Source organism: Belonocnema kinseyi, chromosome 6, assembly GCF_010883055.1.
Source record: "Belonocnema kinseyi isolate 2016_QV_RU_SX_M_011 chromosome 6, B_treatae_v1, whole genome shotgun sequence".
In the NCBI taxonomy this organism is placed as follows: domain Eukaryota; kingdom Metazoa; phylum Arthropoda; class Insecta; order Hymenoptera; family Cynipidae; genus Belonocnema; species Belonocnema kinseyi.
Window position 1 is genome coordinate 79,509,436 of NC_046662.1, and position 18,314 is coordinate 79,527,749.

Sequence of the window (18,314 nt, forward strand, 5' to 3'; positions counted from 1 at the left end):
TTCTCTATTGTTTTGTATTGGAAAAATTAATTTTTTTAGAGTATATATACTCAAAAAATTAGTTTTTCTAATAGAAAAAATGGAGACAAAACAGGCAGTCTGTCTGTTTTTATTAATTTTTATATTAATATAGCACACAAAGTATTATTTAAATTTATATTTGAATTTTCCTTTTTTATAGAAAGCCGTTTAAATTTACTTATGATCATAAACGAATTATGAAATTTGTAGTCTTTTTAACATTCGTCATAAAATTTAAAAGGATAATAAACAATTATTTAAGACTATTAATTTTCCTACTTATTACATGGGCAAATACGTTTTTGAAACTTGAAACTACAGTAAAAACGATTTCCAATTTACACCAATATTAAAAGATCAAAATCAAGAAGCTTTTCAATTTCATCGATTGTGAAAAACCTTACTTTTCAATAAAATTATTTTATTCAATGAAAGTAATAATCATAATATTTTAATTGCAGTGCAATATTAACAAATCAATTATTAAACTTCAAGAAAAAATGAATTTGTATACTAGTTCGCTCTTAGGCTATACATAATTTCGTATTTTTTGCGTTTATTACTCAAAACAATATTTTTAAAAATATTTTTATTATTCAATTATTATTAATAAATAATCATATTATGTAATATTAATATAATTATTTACTTCAATCAAGGTAATAAATAATAATATCAACATTTAAATAGAGATGACAGTACTTCTATTTGAACTGCCCGCCAAAAAGTAAACCGAATTTTCGTATAAAAATAGAGCAACTGACAGTTTTTTATAATAAATTTTACTTTGAAAAATATAAGAAGCATTCTTGATTAGCGTACTGCAGAAGAAAATTCGATAAAATGTTCTTTATTCTATAAAAATTGAATTTTTACGTTTTGTCCCATGCATTTGAATGAATCTCGGCCCAATCAACAATCAGCGCCACCGTGGCCGCGATCAACTCTCATGACACTTCTAAAGCATAGGCTAGAAAGGAAGAGCCAGGGGGCTGATCAATTTGTTGCAAAGTCAAGTAAGCTTCACCGTTGGAATTTTGGTAAATAAAAATCTAGAGAGAAAAAATGGCGTGTTGAGCTCCAAAGTGTAAAACATCCTATTGGAACAAAAGTACAAAAGGTATAACTATGTTTTCTCCTACTCAATTGACAATGTTTACAGGAACATAACCTCAGTTTTTAGTTGTCATTCAACACGACATTCACTCGCACATTTCTTGCGGGAGAAAAGGAGATAGAAAATCACAGTGCGCATGTCCCCCTCCTTGTGAGCATTGGGTTTAAACGCCTAAGTCTGGCAATAAATGTACTTTTAGCGCAGTCAAAACATGAGACGCTTTGTACAGCATGATCGATCTCATTATTACTCCGTGGTTTGGGCACAAGAAAGCTTTAAAGTTGGGCCTAATTAACCAATAAGCAGCGAGGTTTAGCGCGGCCACGCGTATGCATCCACTAGAAAAACGTTTCTTTGTAAATGCCCCGCAAGATAATAAACTATTTTATTTTGCGGCAATACTATGTTAGATGCAAAAAAATATGAAAAGACATAAATTTTGCACCTAAAAAAGATCTGCAAATTTCATATGAATTACATTTGCATAGGAAGAGTAGTTTTTTTCATTCGTTGAAAAGCAACATTGCAAATTAAAAAATTCAAGTTTTGGACAAACGAAACAAGGTACGACAGAAATAAAGAAATAAAAGTTATTCACCCAAAAAAGAGCTACAATCGTTTTTTATTGTATACGTAATTCTTGTTCTAATTGTGAAAAATAACATTAAAAATAAACAAATTTAATTTTTAAAAACAACACAAGATACGAAAAAAGTTGAAGAACGAAAGTTGTTCACACTAAAATGATCTATAAATTTGTTTACTGAGAGACTTTTTGTGAGATAAAATGATAAAAATGAATGAGAATTTAATATAATATCGTTTGAAAACAGGGTTTGCGTATCCAAAATTAATATAGCGGTTTTCAGCTGTCAAAACTAATATTTTTGAAAGAGTAAAAACATCGTTTTAAGTTGCCATACAAAGCATATGAGAATCTCAAACGACTATATGAAAAATAACTCACTCCACCAAAAGATTTAGCCTTCAGAAGGAGGAACTAAATACACAAATTAAATACAACTAAATACATAAACACGCGTACAATTATTTTTTTTATTGTTATATACTAAATTTATTCACTATATACATAATTGCACGCTTAATCGCTATGAAAAATCGGAACGGCTGCGGCGAGATTTCGACCTAACTTACCTAAAGCACTAGCATTCCCTAATAACTAAACCCCACGCCTAAAATACATTATGGAATATTGGGTAAAAATCTCGACTAAGCGGCGTCGCATGAAAACTCAGGGCATTATGATTTTCAATGATCAAATTGATTTTTTATCAAATATATTTTTTAACGGAACTGATAATATTCTTGTATTAATAACATTCTCTAATTTGATATCCCAGTAATTCAGTATAATAAACTTGAGTGTATTTAAATGTAATATTTTATAAATTGTACTCATTGAATAAAATCCTATTACCTTAGTGTATAAATTTCGTGATAAAGAATTCTTAATTTTTTAAATATAATATTAAATGAATGAATTTAAAATAAAAAGAGTTAACTTTTATTTTAAATATTGTGAATCATAACCTTTTAGCTCGATCGGAAAATGGCGGAAACAATCGAGTAGCATTCTCAAGCGAAACTATATGAAAAATTAAGAATAATGGTTTCATAGTTGGATATGCATCTCAGATTTCAACCAACTTCATATTGACAATATCAATTTCTAAAATACTTTTTTCAACATTATGATATTTACTATTCTTTTTATTCAAATTATTTTTCGAAGACTCACTAAAAAGAATATCATTTTTTGATAGTGTTAATTCTTGAAATGGAGATTCATCATATTTCATATTTAGAATACTACTTTGTCGTCTTCTTGTTTTAAATACTCGTATGATCACTTTAAACTTCGGTACTGAATCAAGAAAAAATATAATAAAACCTCAGTTTTCCCTATTTTGAAACGATATTATACTAAAGTCTAATTCATTTATTTCATTATTTCTCACGAAAGGTCTCTCAGTGTTGACAATGTTTTTTTGACAGAAGGCGTACTTTTTGTTTTATTCATAAAAAATAGAAAAAATTTAAATCTTAGGACAAACGAAACAAGTTGCAATAAAATGCTTAAGAATTTTTTAAATAGGGCGTACACTTTTTTAAATTATAAAAATAAGAAGCCGAAGGACCTTTAACAAAAGAGAATTTGCAATCACCAAATGACAATTCTCGATACCTTTGCTTTTTTATTTTTAAAGGTCTATGCGTAGCGTTTTTTTTTAATCTTTAAACCGGGAAAAATCCTTATGTGGCCATTCATTGTACCGATTATCCTAATGGACACATTTGTCTCCTATTATAGAAAATATTTTCGATTCACTAATTGCCCAGTAATTTCATTCAGTATTCTGTACATAAATTAAGGTTCTTCATAAGATTTTTATCATCTTCGAAATGAATTTAAAGAAGGGCCAACGCAGCATGTTGGTAAACGTCACAGAGTGAGTTTGGGGAATATAATTTCTGAACGTGCTCAAAATCAGAGGGCAGGACAGCATCTGAGAATCTTTTAAGATTGCAGGGCGACAGGTGTATGCAAAGGGAGAACCCTTCAATTATAAGTGCACTCAACCTCCCTTTCCACCCTTCCATTCAATGTCCTGCGAGCTTATACAATTAATGCAATTAGCATGCAGATGTCACGTCCTTCTCAAACGCTTCCGCACTAAATACGGATGACGAAACTGGCTTGCAAGCTGCAACCTCGTTGAAGAATAAATAACGCCCAGTGCATAAATCTAAATATCCACTTATTAAACATATCTCGTATGGTACGTAGCAATATCATGTAATAATTGACCAATGTACGAAAGTGGCACCCAGTTTCAGTTTCAGATCTAGGGAGCTGCCCACAAACTACGGAAACAATTTTGGGCTATACCTCTTAACTCTTAGAAAGTAATTTCGTCGTTGACTTAAAATGGATATCACGCTTGTTTTGCTTTTTTCACGGTTCTTGTGAGTTTTTTTACCCATATACCGAGGGGATCTGTTATCCGATCTGACGATCCAGAGTAATCCACTTGATTCGGAGGTAATTCAACTAATTCGTAGTAGTATGGTCATCCTCTTGTAAGGCGGAGTAATCCACTTGTAATCCACAGTAATGAAGTTTTAAGCTGGAGTAATCCACTTGTAATCCAAGTAATTCTGAACAATCAATGTTATTCTAGTAATTTACTTGTAATTGAAAGTAATCAACTTTCAATCCAGCTTCATCAACTTGTAATCCAGATGGTTCGATGTGATTGCCAATATGACAACGTGATCATATAGTGATCTATGAACTAAAGGATAAATAGTGAATCCAAAAGGACGAAGTTTTTACAAAACAGTTGAATTTTCGGCCAAAAATGATGATTCTAACCAAATACTTACATTAAGAAAACTAATTATATTTTTAACAAAATAGCTGAATTTTAAACAACATAGTTGAATTTTCAACCTACTAAGAAGTATCTCCAACCAAATAGTCATATTTTCAAACTAAAAACATCAAAAGTCAACTAAAAAACAGTTACATTTTCAACTATACATGTAATTGCACCTGTAAGACAAAAAGACGAATTTTTTATAAGGCAGTTGAATTTTCGACAAAAAGGTTAATTTGTAACCAAGAAAGATGAATTTTCCACTAAATAGTATATTTTTTACAAAAAGAAAGGTAATTTTAAGAAAATAGTTTATTTTTCAACAAAATAATTCATCCTTTAACAAAATAGTTGAATTTTTTATCAAATATCGGAACTTTTAACCAAAAAGATAAATTTACAAACAAGAAGATTATTTTCCACAAAAAGACGAATTTTCAAAAAGTACTTTAATCTTCAACAAAAATAGTTAAATTTTAAATTAAAAAAGAAAAGTTGTAAACCAAACATGGAATCTGTAAATTTTCCATTAAAAATTTTTCAACCAAATTTTCAACCAGTTGAATTCAACCAAGAAAAGATAAATTTCTAAAAAAATAGGTAAATCTTCAACCAAAAACATGAATTTTCAATAAATCAGAATAATTTTCTACCCAAGAAGGCTAGATTTTCTGACAAGTAGTTCCAACTTTCAACCAAATAGTTAAATTTCAAACCAGCCAAAAAATGAATTTTGAACCACATAGTTAAATTTTCAAATAAATATTTTCATTTTCACCAAATAATTAAATTCTCAAAAAAGTATTTTCATTCTTTAGGAATTAGTTAAATTTTCAACCATAAATAATAAATTTGAACTAAAAATTGGAACAGTTACAATTTTAGTTAGAAATATTAATTTTTGGCAAAAATAATCTCTTACACAAAAACACAAATAGTTCAATTTTCAACTAAACAGGTTCTTCTTAACCAAGAGGATTAACCCTTAACTGGCACAACTGCTTTTTTGTTACGTACATGACACAACGGGTGGTATTGACCCCACGTGTTCAAACATGTCCCGCGCAGCGGGTATTGAATATTTTTGCACACAAAAATTGTATAATGTAGTGAAATTTAGGGTTATACTCTTGAGATACTACACTTTACGAAAAAAATTACTGAATATTTTTCCATATTCAACTCAATCTATTTTTATTTGAATGTCCATAAATAGTTAATAAAAATCTGCCCGCCTCGCAGGCACATTCTCATTGAAAGCTACGCGCGCAAAACGCTTCGCTTGCGAGTTTGAGCACGTCAAAGGCGTACGTCTGTCACTTCTTGCGCTTTGTGCTCAATGATATATTTTGTTTGTTTTGTTTGTATTTGTTTATTTTGTTTAATAATATAATAAATACATTATCTTGCGCTTCGCGCTAGATAATGTATTTACCTCGCGCTACGCGCTCAATCTTTGTGCATAGACATTTTTCAACCCAAGGTGAAAGCATCGACAACAGTAATTTTGTAATTGTATATTCTCTTTTGTTAAAGCTCCTTCGACCTTAACGAACATATTCTCATCACGTATCTCATGCTTCGCACTCGAGTTTATCCCTGAAATTTTATATCATCCCCATAAATGTATATTATTATAATTGATAACTTACATTGTTATTAAAACAGACGTAGTTTGATTGTCCCGTTTGAAAAAAATGCAAAATCTTTTTAAAAATTTATGTTGTTAAACATTTTTTTGCAACTTTAATCGTTTTTCCATAAACTGAATTTGCTCATTTCTAATATTTTTTATGATTTAAGCTTTACACACACACACACGCGCGCGCACACATATTTTTTTTAAAGGCATTTTTATATTTGAGAATCTTTGAAATACTGTGAAATTATTGCATGAAAAAGTGTAATTTTTGGATATTTAATTATTTTTTATGCTGTCAAAATTAGAATTTTTCAAGAAAATTCAAAACATTGTTATAATAAGCTTGTAGGGCATTTAGATATCAAACTTTTTCTTCTGTTGCCTCTTTTTCATATCACTCGTTATTTATCTTAAAATATTCATTTTCGTGTGTTTTTTGGAATTTTTTAAATTCTTTAACTCTGGTAATTTTTGGTGTTATGAAAAATATTATTAGGATACATTATTCAACTTTTTGAATACTGTAAACATCCGTACAGAAAATTTTTGAATTTTGAAAAAGGTGGTCTCAAAAATATTAAAAATGCGCTCACTTTTTGAATTTTATATCCAAAATAACTGGCTAACAAACTTGACTTTCAGTTTCGGACACTAAAAGAGTGTACCAGAAGCCAATCTGATGGAAAGAATTTTTTCCAAAGTTATTGTGCTCACAGACAGGCATACATACAGAGAGACAGACCGACAGACACATTCGTATATACCTATTTTTCGGATTCAGGGGGCTTTAAAACGTGCACATTCGACAAAAACTGGGGGGAGGGATGTACATTTTATAGAAATATAATACCTTCTCTGATGAGATTGTAAAAATGATTTATTTGTCATGAATAATTTTTTGATAGCTCTGTTTTTGATTTTAACCTTAAAATAAATATAATTGAAAACAGAAAAAATTCAAAACTACGCATCCTCTTAGAGAATTTTTAAATTTAAATAAAAGTAGTCTTAAAAATATTGAAAATGTGCCCACTTTTTGAATTTTTATCAAAAATTGCTAGCTAACGAACTTGGCCTTTAGTTTGGGACACTAAACGAGTGTACCAAAGGCCAATGTAATGGATTAATTTTTTTAAAGTTACCGTGTTTACAGACAGACATAAATAAATACAGGCATACACACATCTAGACAGGCAGACAGACATACAGACAGACAAATTCGTAAAAATCTGTTTTTCGGATTCAGGGGGTCTCAAAACGTCGACATTTGACAAAAACGGGGGGCTCAAATTTTACACAAATCTAATACCTTCTCTGATGAGAATGTAAAAAATACAAAAGTCACACAAAAATAGATTTTCAAAGTTGTAATTACTCTTTCAAATCTATACAGCCAATGCAAAGGCCTGCGCGGTGGTCATGGCATATCGGGCGATTACACGCGATTGCTTGTTCACGAAGCAAGCGTCGCCGTAAATTGTAGGCCATCTGCAAGAGCAAGAGAGTTCGAAATAATGAAAAAAAATTTTATTTTACTTTAGATAATAAACTTACATTGGAAATTAAACGAAAATCAAAAATATCTATGGTAAAAATTTGTTTTTGAAAATCACTTTTTTGCTCACTGACGGTAGATCGGGTCTTAAAAACCCCACCGTTTTAGAAGGTCTACTTTGAGCAAGTGCCCAATGTATAGCTGATTTTTACCGCTCTATAATAACCCACTTTACCTTTAGTTAGTGACTTTAATTACTAGTAAAATTCCACACGTGGTCCATTTTCTCGAATTTAGTACGGTTAATTCGAGCTCAAAAATTTGTTGGGGTAATTTTTACTGATGGAGCCAGATAAGGGTTAATTTTTTAACAAAAAGACGAATTTTCAACAAAATACATTAATTTCCAACTAAATACTTCAATTTCTAACTAAAGTGATGAATCTTTGAAGACTTCAAACAAAATAACCAAATAGTTTTATTTTTAAAGAAACAGATACTTTTTTAACCAAGAAGATTAATTTTCTACCAAAAAGACCATTTTTCAAATAAAATGCTTTATGCTTTTTTAACTAAGAAGATTATTTTTCTACCAAAAGGACGATTTTTTGACCAAATTGCGGAATTTCTAACTAAACGAGATATATTTAAAAAAATGTAATAGTAGAATTTTTAATACAATATAATTAACTTTTAACCAAAAATAGTTAAATTGTCGTATTGGATTCTATCAATTCAGTCCGCTTTTGAGCGAAAAAAGCGAGAAAAGGGGGGAAATTCGATTTTCTTTCAAACCAAGGAAAAAAGAGGGATTTAAAAAAGGGAAGAGGGGGAAATAGGAATGAGAGAAAGTGTGTAAAGTCTGAAATTTGAAAGTGATATTGAAATTGGTTAATTTATTATTGAATTGTACCGTTGCAGGGCCCCCACTCGCAAAAATCTCAAACTTTGATCAAATTTATCATCAGGAAATGTACTACACGTTATTTTAATTCGTAATGTTACTTTCACTGCCCCCCCCCCCCCTCTACCTGTTACGAAGCGTAGTTTTCGACGCGACCCTCTCCATCCCTCAAGTTGATAAAGTAGTATATGGACGGCCGATCGGCGGTAAGAAACTGATAAAATTGGTCAAACTTGTTTCTGTGAAGCTGCAAATTTCTGTTTTTTACTCCTCTTCTTTGAATAAAGAAACATAAAAATCAATTGCGTGCGTGTTACCATTATTTAAAATATGCAGCTTTTTTGCAGCTTTTTTTTCAGGTCTTTTCAATAGAAACCTGATAATAGAGAACTCACTGATTAACGATTTACCATAATTAAATTGCTTGTTCGCGAATGAAACCGCTTATCCAGCAGATTACATATCGCTTCTGATTTTTTTTCGGTAATAATTCTTGCGGAGCATCACTGATAAAAGAAGAAATAAATAATTGTGCCTGAAATAAATAAATAAATAAATAAATAAAATTAATATAAAAATAGAAATAAAATAGAAAATAGAAAATAAAATAGAAAATAGAAATAAATAAAAGTGCCTGTTGGGTAAAAATACCCCTTTTTTAAAACAACATCCTATCTAAGAAAATTGGAGGAACAAGATTCTCGAAAACCTCGAACTCATTGTTATTGAATACCTGATTGGTTGCGTACTGCGTGCATATGACTTTAAGTTGCGGTTTTCAGTTTGTTCTTATGAATTTTCGAGAATTTTATAAATCGCAATTTTTAATTGAGTAATTTTTATTCGAAACTCTTATTTCTAAGAGAGACATTTTTAATCGCGAATGATTCTTAAATAATAAAGGCAACAATAGTCTTTTCTTAAAGTTTTGACCATATATTTTGAAAATGATCACATGATTTTATCCATAACCCTTTGATTATATGAAATGTAGTTATATTAAAAATTTTTTACGCCATCAATTTAGTGATTTAAATTTTTGAAATAAATAATCATATTATTCTATTTGAGGATAAAAATAATTACTGAATGTCTCTAAACACTATTGGTAAAATAGAATTTTTTTAATATGGGGAAATGAAATTGTTCTCAAAATTGTGTTTCCAAACTATAATTTGTAAACTCTGTCACAAATCCAAATCAATGAGAAAAATTCAATTACGGACAATTTAGAATATCTAAATTTACGAAATGAATAGACTGAAGGTAACGAGAAAAAAATGTTCAGTATTGGGTAACAAAAAATTACAGGTGCCGAAAGATTTTAAACAAAATTTAGTTTTTCAAATTTTTTAAATAATAATTTATATTTTGTAAGGATATTGAAAGTGTATAATTATACGAGATATTCAGAAGTTTTAAGGGAATTCAAAAATAATTTTATTCAAAACGAAATGTAGATTTAAAAGATTTCGAACGGAAAAATTTAGAGGCTTTGCGAGAATTTTGAATAGTTTCAAGAAAATACACTTTTTTTAAAGAGTTTCTCGAAAATTTTAAAATGATTTTTATTTTTCAACATTTATTAAAAAAATACTTTTCTAAATATTTTAAAACATTCCAAAAGTTTTTCAAAATATTAAAAAAAGAATCTAGAAGATTTCACAGCAATTTTTTTAATTTTTTAATATTGAATCAATTTAAAAGATATTTAGAAAAATTTAAACAATTTCGAAAATTGTAAAAAAATTCAAAAAATTTTTATCAAAATAACCAATTTTTCTCAAGATTCTTTGAAATATTTGAAAAGGATGTTTATTTAAAAATATTACTTTCAACAGAATATTTAAAAAGATGATACATAATAAAAATGATTTCCAAAGTTGTCAAAAATGAATCCAGACGATTTAAAAACAATTTTATAAATAATTTAATTCAGTTTAAAAAAATATTTGGTAACTTTAAAGAGGTAAAAAATATTTGAAAGTTTAGATTATTTACAAACATTTATAAGATATTCTTTCATTTTTACCAAGTGTCAAAAAGTATTAAATATATTTCTAAAATCTTCAAAAATGTTTTTGAATTTCGCGATAAAATTTACAAATTTAGTAGTATTTCAAAATGTTTGTTTTGTATTGAAAATTATTTCATTCTTCAAATTACAATTTACCTACATTTATTTTACTCTGGTTTGAAAAATCTTTTTTGATTGAAACTTCTACAAGTTTTTTAAAAATAAATCTTTTTGATTTGGGAATTAATCTTTTTTGGTTAAAAATTCGATTACTTGATTAAAAGTTAAACTGCTTTGTTAAATAATCACTTTTTTTGTTTAAGATTGATCATTTTAGTTCAAAATTCATCTCTTTTGTTGAAAATGTAACTATTTTATTGAAAATTTGTGTTTTTTGACATGAAATTAATTTTTTATGTTGAAAATTCACCTTTTTAATTGATGATTGAACTGTTTTGTCGGAATTTTTGAGTGAATGTGACTGTTTTTTATTTAGCATTGAAATATTTGCAAATAAAAATATCAACTATGTACATTTTTGTGGAGCATTTACATTTGTTGGTTGAAAGAACTTGGTTAAAAGTTGAACTTGTTTCTTAAAAATTTATTTTTTCGGTTGAAGATTCATCACTTTAGTTTAAAATTTGTATTTTTTTTTTAAATTAATCTTCTTGATAGAAAATTCATGTAAGTGGTTGAAAGTTCAATTCTTTGGGTAAAAATTAACTTTTTTATGAAAAATTCATATTTTCGGGTTAATAATTAAAACTTGCTTCAAAAAAATGTATGATTCACAAAACACCAACCCAAGAATTTTAATCGATCTGAGAAGATTGCAAGGAATTTTGAGGTTTAGAATGATTCCAAGAAATTTTAATAGAGGCCCTAAAATATTTAAGAAGATGTTAGGATTTCATAGGGAATCAAAAGTTGTTTCCGTATAGATAAATTTATACGACTTTATGAGATTTTCAGAAGATTTCAAGGCATTTTCAGAAATTTGTTTAGGTTTAAAAGTTTTAAAAGATTGCATTTGTAGTGGAAAGATTATTATTAATATTCTCATTCTTCTATTTTATAAATGTATTTTGCGGTTCATTTCAGTATAAAAACTCGAAAATATCATTTTAATAAATCATAACTTAATATCCTTCTCATAGGAAACGTCTTCTTATTTTTATCTATAATTTTTTTGATTTTCAGGAAAATTCACCAAAATTGGAAAAGCTCCTTCAATTATTAGGGGTTTACTAATGTCCCTAAGTTTTGCAAAGTATTTGTTAACTAATTACAATTTTAAGAGAGAGAAAATCTTGGTTTGCGATAGAAATTCCCTACTCTTCTATTTCCCCCGCTTTTAGCTTATTACCCGCAGCAATTGACACCCTCGAGTATATTATAAGATCCTGGATTTTATCGTGCCTATTAAATTTAATCAGTTTTCACGGGTCGGCTATAAAACTTTAACTTAAAAAATATGGGCAATTGGTTTTAATCGATCTATACAAATTACAAGCAAGGTGTGAAGCTATATGGTATTGATAGCCGAGCTTGCGTGGTGAAAAATTTTAATATGCCTCAGTTTATGTGAATGATGGACAAGTTATGGGTACATATAATCGTATGAGGAAAAATGCATCCTCATCAGTAATTTGGTAGCGACGTTAAAGCGACGAGATTAATTGATTTCGAGGTACATATCCGAAGGCTCTCGAGACTTAAGTGTCGGTTGTAAGAGCTACAATATAAAGCCGGCCCACGCAATGCACGCGCCTCGTAAGTGCACTGCAAAAGATTGGATCGAACGCTTAATTAGTAAGTAATCTGCTTTCTTCTGCTAGTAATTATCTTCGCTCAGTCATTATGAGTGCAATGAGCATCGTTTAAAACTGGATTGCTGAGGGTTACTAAACTTTACACACTTTTCTACTGCACTTTTTTCAATCGTAGTAAATTCTGGGATATCAAAAGTGCTGTAGGTCAAAAATCTTCTATTTAGTATCAAAATGATCCAACTTCAGGTATAAAAAAATGCTAGCTCAACTTCATGTTTCTAGCAACCGACAGTCGTGTTATTTTTCAAGATCTCATCAATTTTTCAAACAATTTGTATTATTATCAGAGAATAACTGAAATTCTTAACGTTTCTCCAGATTAGATGAAGCTATGAATTTAAAAGAAATTTAATTAACATTTTTTATGAAAAAAGATCTTCTTCGCTCCGTTGGGATTCGAACCACAGAACTTCCCATCAATGACAAATTCAATACTCACCTTCAACTGTGCGCAGATTGCGGCCCTCCCACTGCGCTATTTGTTACGTTTGACTAGATAAGCCTCTCCTTCTACCCCGCAGCTCCTCTCATCCAGAAATTGAGGGGCCATTATTTCTAGGAATATAGTAAATTCGAAATAACTAATTCCAGGTTCCCGTGTATATCCGGACAATTATAATGAAACTAGAACATTTTGCGCGCTATGTGCGCACTAACTTCCCTTTATTCAGAAAAAAGAAACTCGTTTCATGTTAAGCAGAGCTGCGGGTTATCACTACTTGTGAAGAAATTTATACAGTGATTCTAAGCCCACCTTCGTAAAATAAAAAATTTCACAGGCCGATTTTCAGTGAAGTGGAGTCATCTAGAGGTACATGTAATTATGCTAAAGAACTTAATGATACTTTAGCTGTGAGTCACCCGTTTGCTGATCTTTGTTTCACCGGGGCTTTAAAATAAAAGCATAGTAAAATGGGCTTAACCACAGTGCTACGGGACATATGATTGACCAGCATAACAATAAAATAATAAGTATCATATTATAGTATAGTGCATACGGTAATCAAAACTAAAAAATGGCATCCATTTTTATGACTTACGAAATATTTGTCGTTGAAAATAACAATAACGGTAATTCCCCTTTAGGCACTAGTGGCGACCCGTGTGTAGATCTCTGTTTCACCGATGCCTTTAAAAAAGGCATAGTACAATAAGTACTTAAAAGGAACAGCGTGACAAACCAATAATTATAATAATAATTAGACGAGAAAATAAAATAAAAATCTTTGTAAAACAATATAGAATTGACTGAAAAATGGGAGCGGGCATTGGGGCTGATAATGAGCGAACGCATTTTGCGGAGGGTAGAGGAGTCAATAAGTTTTCGCGGTTCTGGATCAGCGTAACCAATTTACAGCTTCGCGGAAGCAGCGATTGGAAATCAATGGCCCCGTTTATTATACACGCACCGCGCGCGGTGTGTCGGGCCTTCAACTGCTTCGACCGATTCATGGTATCCTGTAATCCTTATAATCGAATGCTCTTCCAGCGAAATTTGCGATTTTTCTCCGGGTAGATATGTAGCTCACGGTTCTCGAGCTACGTGCTCAATTTTATGAGCCTGAAGTACTACAATTCATATTATGCATTTTCCTATACGCTCTATACCGTTTCTGCGAAACTGCGTTGTGAAGGTGCCGATTAGAGAATATTCACAGTCCAATGTTTCAGTTCTCAATAGTTCCCTAAACCACTTTCCTCGTCAGGATTAATACTTTCGTGGTTATATCCTTTATTTATATGCCGAGCATTTCCAGTGTTTTTGGATTATTGCATTACCGATCAACTTTAAGATTAGTATTTTTTCCCAATTTCATTGATTCTTACATTCTCATTAGAGTAGGTATTATATTTGCGTGATATGCCCCCTCCCGTCCTTACTAAATGTCAAACTCACTAGGTAGCCATTTTGGATGAAAATTTAAAAAGGTAGAGAATTTTCAAACAAACCAAATTATTTTCCTTCAAGAACCTTAAGAAATAAAAGCAAAATGAAACTTTTTATTGTCAAGAAGTTGCTTTAAAGCCTCCTTTTATGAAAAAAGTTAAATTTATATTTGATCTTTATTTTTAAAGGTAAAATATTTATTTAAAAACGCTGCTAATTAAAAATGGAAAGGGCGTGAAAAAACCTCTCGAAACTATTCTTGACAACAAATTTGATTTAAAAACCACTCATCGCTTATTATCATTAATAAAAAATAAAAATTCAATTTTTTCATCTTCAAGATCTTTTTGAAGTTATATATATTTTTTAATAGTCATGAAAGGCCGTGAAGAAACCTATCGACATTGTCTAACATGAAGTGTCCCCAAGTATCTGGCGCCGATTTTTATGATATGGTAATATCATGTTGTAGTACTCAAAGAGATAAGAGACATGGTGATATTTTTATCGGCCCATGTGCACTTTTAAGGGGAAAATATGCACCCAAAGTTTACAGCCAGAAATCGTATTTTTTAATAACTTACAAACGAATAAAGATATCGAAATAAAACCAACGCCACAATGTTAGGAATAAAAAAGTCTACAAAACTGCCTCATTTTCAATTTTAAGGGTTGTAACCCCTATTTAAAATTTTTTTAAATCTCATTTTTTGAAGCTGCTTTCTGTTTAAAAATATATAACTATATTTATATATATTTTTGAAAAACACTCTAAATAAATTTTCAAAAATAAATTAGCCGTATTTCACGATTTAAAAAATATATGCTTACAATTAGGGGTATTATTAACCTATATTATATTTTATTATATTTCATTATTAATATAATACTGCCCAATTGCCAAATACTGAATAAAATAAAATTTTGCATCTACGGAGAACATTTAAAAACATTAAACACGTATTTTTATATCAGCACAAACTAATGTTTAAAGGTAGAAACTACTTCTCAACGACGTTACATAAGGGTGTCAAACAAGCATGAGGTTAAGGAAATATATCATTAATGTAATCGTTTTATACAAACGTTAAGTCGAACATGAAGTTGATTCAAATGAGGAACCTGATAGAGACCGTCAATTTAACATTGAGTTTAACCTTCAAAGTTATTTTAAGTTTAAATTATTGGGTTTGGGGTTTATGGGTGTTGGGTTTTGTCGGCTTGAGGTTTTGGGGCTTGGTATTTCTGGATTTAAGGCTTCATATCAATAAAAAAATCTGATTAAAAGAAAGTAATTTTTATTATTTATTTTTGATGAGAATGACTTTCTTAGTTTGAACAATATATAAAACTTTATGGAACATAAGTAGAGCAATGGTGATATTCCTAAAAAAAAATGTTTTAGACAAACTTTTTACACCAGGAACATCGAATAACTGCAATATTATCACAACCGTCGATTTCACAATTTGTTCCACAATACTTGAAACTAAAATCGACATTATTTGTGAATTCATTTGGTTTATTGATAAGATATACACTCTTATACCATGAATATTTGAATAAATTTCGATATCGTGGAGATGAGAACTGGTTATGTACCAGTGATTGTAATTTTATTATATTATTTCTCACGTGTAAATTTAAGTCGTTCAAATGTGACTTTTTTAAATCTGTGGTGAACTGTTAAAATGGATCAATTTTTCTTTTTCCCGCTTCTCCAGTACTGAATAGCATTTCTTTTGTACTTAAAATTTACTGGTTCGTCATCTGGCATATATTGATCTGTAGGTGCCTCGGGATCATGAGGAAGTGAATGCAAATCAATATCCACCACAATATGAGCTCTAAGCTCTTTAAATACTTTTTGAAAATCTAGACATTTTTCTAATATTATATCTATAATTTCAGACCATTCCATTAAATCTATAAGTATCATTTGGAAAAGATCTTGAATTATAATTTCCTTAACATTATACGGAGTTTCTTCAATATCAAGTGCTAGAAAATAAGCAAGCAGCAGGTTAATACCATTAAGTGGGTTAACCTTCATTTCAAGAACTGAAAGTAAATTAAATACTCATGAAGAGACTTATAAATCTAATATTATCAAATTTGGTAGATGATTCATGAGTTATAATAAAAATATTTAATGAACAAATTCCCAAGTACTATTTTTAATCAAAACTTTATACCGTTTAAAAACATTACAACCGAACATTAATTTATGCTTTGCTACAATTTTTTTATGTCTTTAATATTTGTATTAAAAACAGTTTTTTATAGATCTATATTAACATTTAATACATTAAAATTTATTACAACGTTTTTTTCATACATTCATGGAGCTTAGTCATTTTAAAAAATTTTCATTTTTATAATGTATGGATACAAAAGTAGTTATATGTAAGTATACACTACACTTGCACATTTCAATAGTGGATAAAATATACTTATAATATATTTTTCAGAATCTGACGTAAAAAATTATCAAAGTAAAAATTTAAATAATGCTTACATTTATGCTACGCGTTTATTTCTATTTAATACTTTTTGAAAATTATAATATACTCTCATATAAAAGAAGTAAACTCGTTCATAAAATCACAAAACTGTGCATCAAGTCAACAAACCATTCAACAAAACACACAATCAGTAGATAAAAGATCTATAAATATTCCAACTGTCTCATAACACAAAGATACCGTATTATGGTAAATATTCGGCGTTCATAATTAGTTGAAATTAATGATAACGCATTTATTAATAACGTGTGTGTTAATAAAATAAGAACCGTAAAATACGGCTAATTTATTTTTGAAAATTTATTCAGAGTATTTTTCATATAAATATAAATATAGTTATATGTTTTTAAACAGGAAATAGTTTAAAAAATTAGATTTAAAATTTTTAAATATGGGTTGCAAAACTTAAAAATGAAAATAAAGCAGTTTTATAGACTCATTTATCTCAAAAATTTTTAATATTTTAAATATTTTAATATTTTAATATTTCAGTTTTATTTCGACATCTTTCTTCGTTTGAGAGCTACTGAAAAAATGATTTTCGGGAGTCAATTTTGGGGGTAGATTTTGCCCTCTGAAAGTAAGTATCTGCTAAAAAAATACGTTTTTCTTATTTCTTAAAATATTAAAACCTAGAGTATTTTTTAAACAAATAAAACTTACGCTAATATTTTATTTTAACCGAAAATAGGTTTAAAAAAATACGATTTTCAATTTTCAAAACTAGGGATTGCAACCGTTCAGATTGAAAATGGGACAGTTTTATAGACTTTTTATTTCAAATTTTTTTGCGGTGTATTTTACCCCCTAACGTGCATATAGGCCGATAAAAATATCACCATGTTTCTTATTTTTTTGAGAATTACAACATATTACCATATCATAAAAATCGGCGCCGGACACTTGGGGACCCTTCTTTGAAAGACGAATTTTTTTTCGTCAATAGAAGAATTGAAAATCACCTAAATATACGATATCCACGAAAATCCAAAAAAATGCTAAATAATGTTAAGAACACTTTTAAATATTCAGCTGAAAAATATTAAAATTTAAGAGTAAATTTCAATATTTTAGAGTTGAGGATTTCTATAATTACTTAAAAGTCTGTCCCACAAGTTTTTGTCTGGCCACGCTGTATTGCTATTCTAGGATAAAATTCTAAAATAATTATCTAAACTGATTAGAATGAGGGATAAAAAAGTGTACAATTGAGCAACTTTTACCAACGTGTAAAATTCATATCTATGTATCTCACATACATTCCTTGATTTCTTAGTTGTATACTTTCATACTATTTTTTCCATTCTTTCTTATATTTATAAAAAAAATAAATATGACTACTTTTATACAGAGCCAAGCTGGCGGACCGTTGCACAGTGGGGTGAAATCGGAAAACGAGGTTCAAAATGACATTTAGAACGCAATTATGCACCGATTTTAGAATTTTTTTTTTGAAAAATTCAGAACTA

The 18,314-nt window shown here is 29.3% G+C and overlaps 1 protein-coding gene across 3 annotated transcripts in view; it reads right to left on the bottom strand.

Moving 5' to 3' along the window:
- LOC117175195 (glucose dehydrogenase [FAD, quinone]-like) overlaps positions 1–18,314 on the bottom strand; it is a 148,796-nt gene that overhangs the window by 48,291 nt on the left and 82,191 nt on the right. Inside the window, exon 1 of one of the 3 annotated variants that reach the window (XM_033364828.1) lies at positions 12,872–12,948. The exons of the other annotated variants lie outside the window; for them this stretch is intronic. The gene's annotated coding sequence lies outside the window, so the exon portion shown is untranslated. Of the gene's footprint in view, positions 1–12,871; positions 12,949–18,314 lie in introns of those variants that run through there. 3 annotated transcript variants of the gene reach the window in all.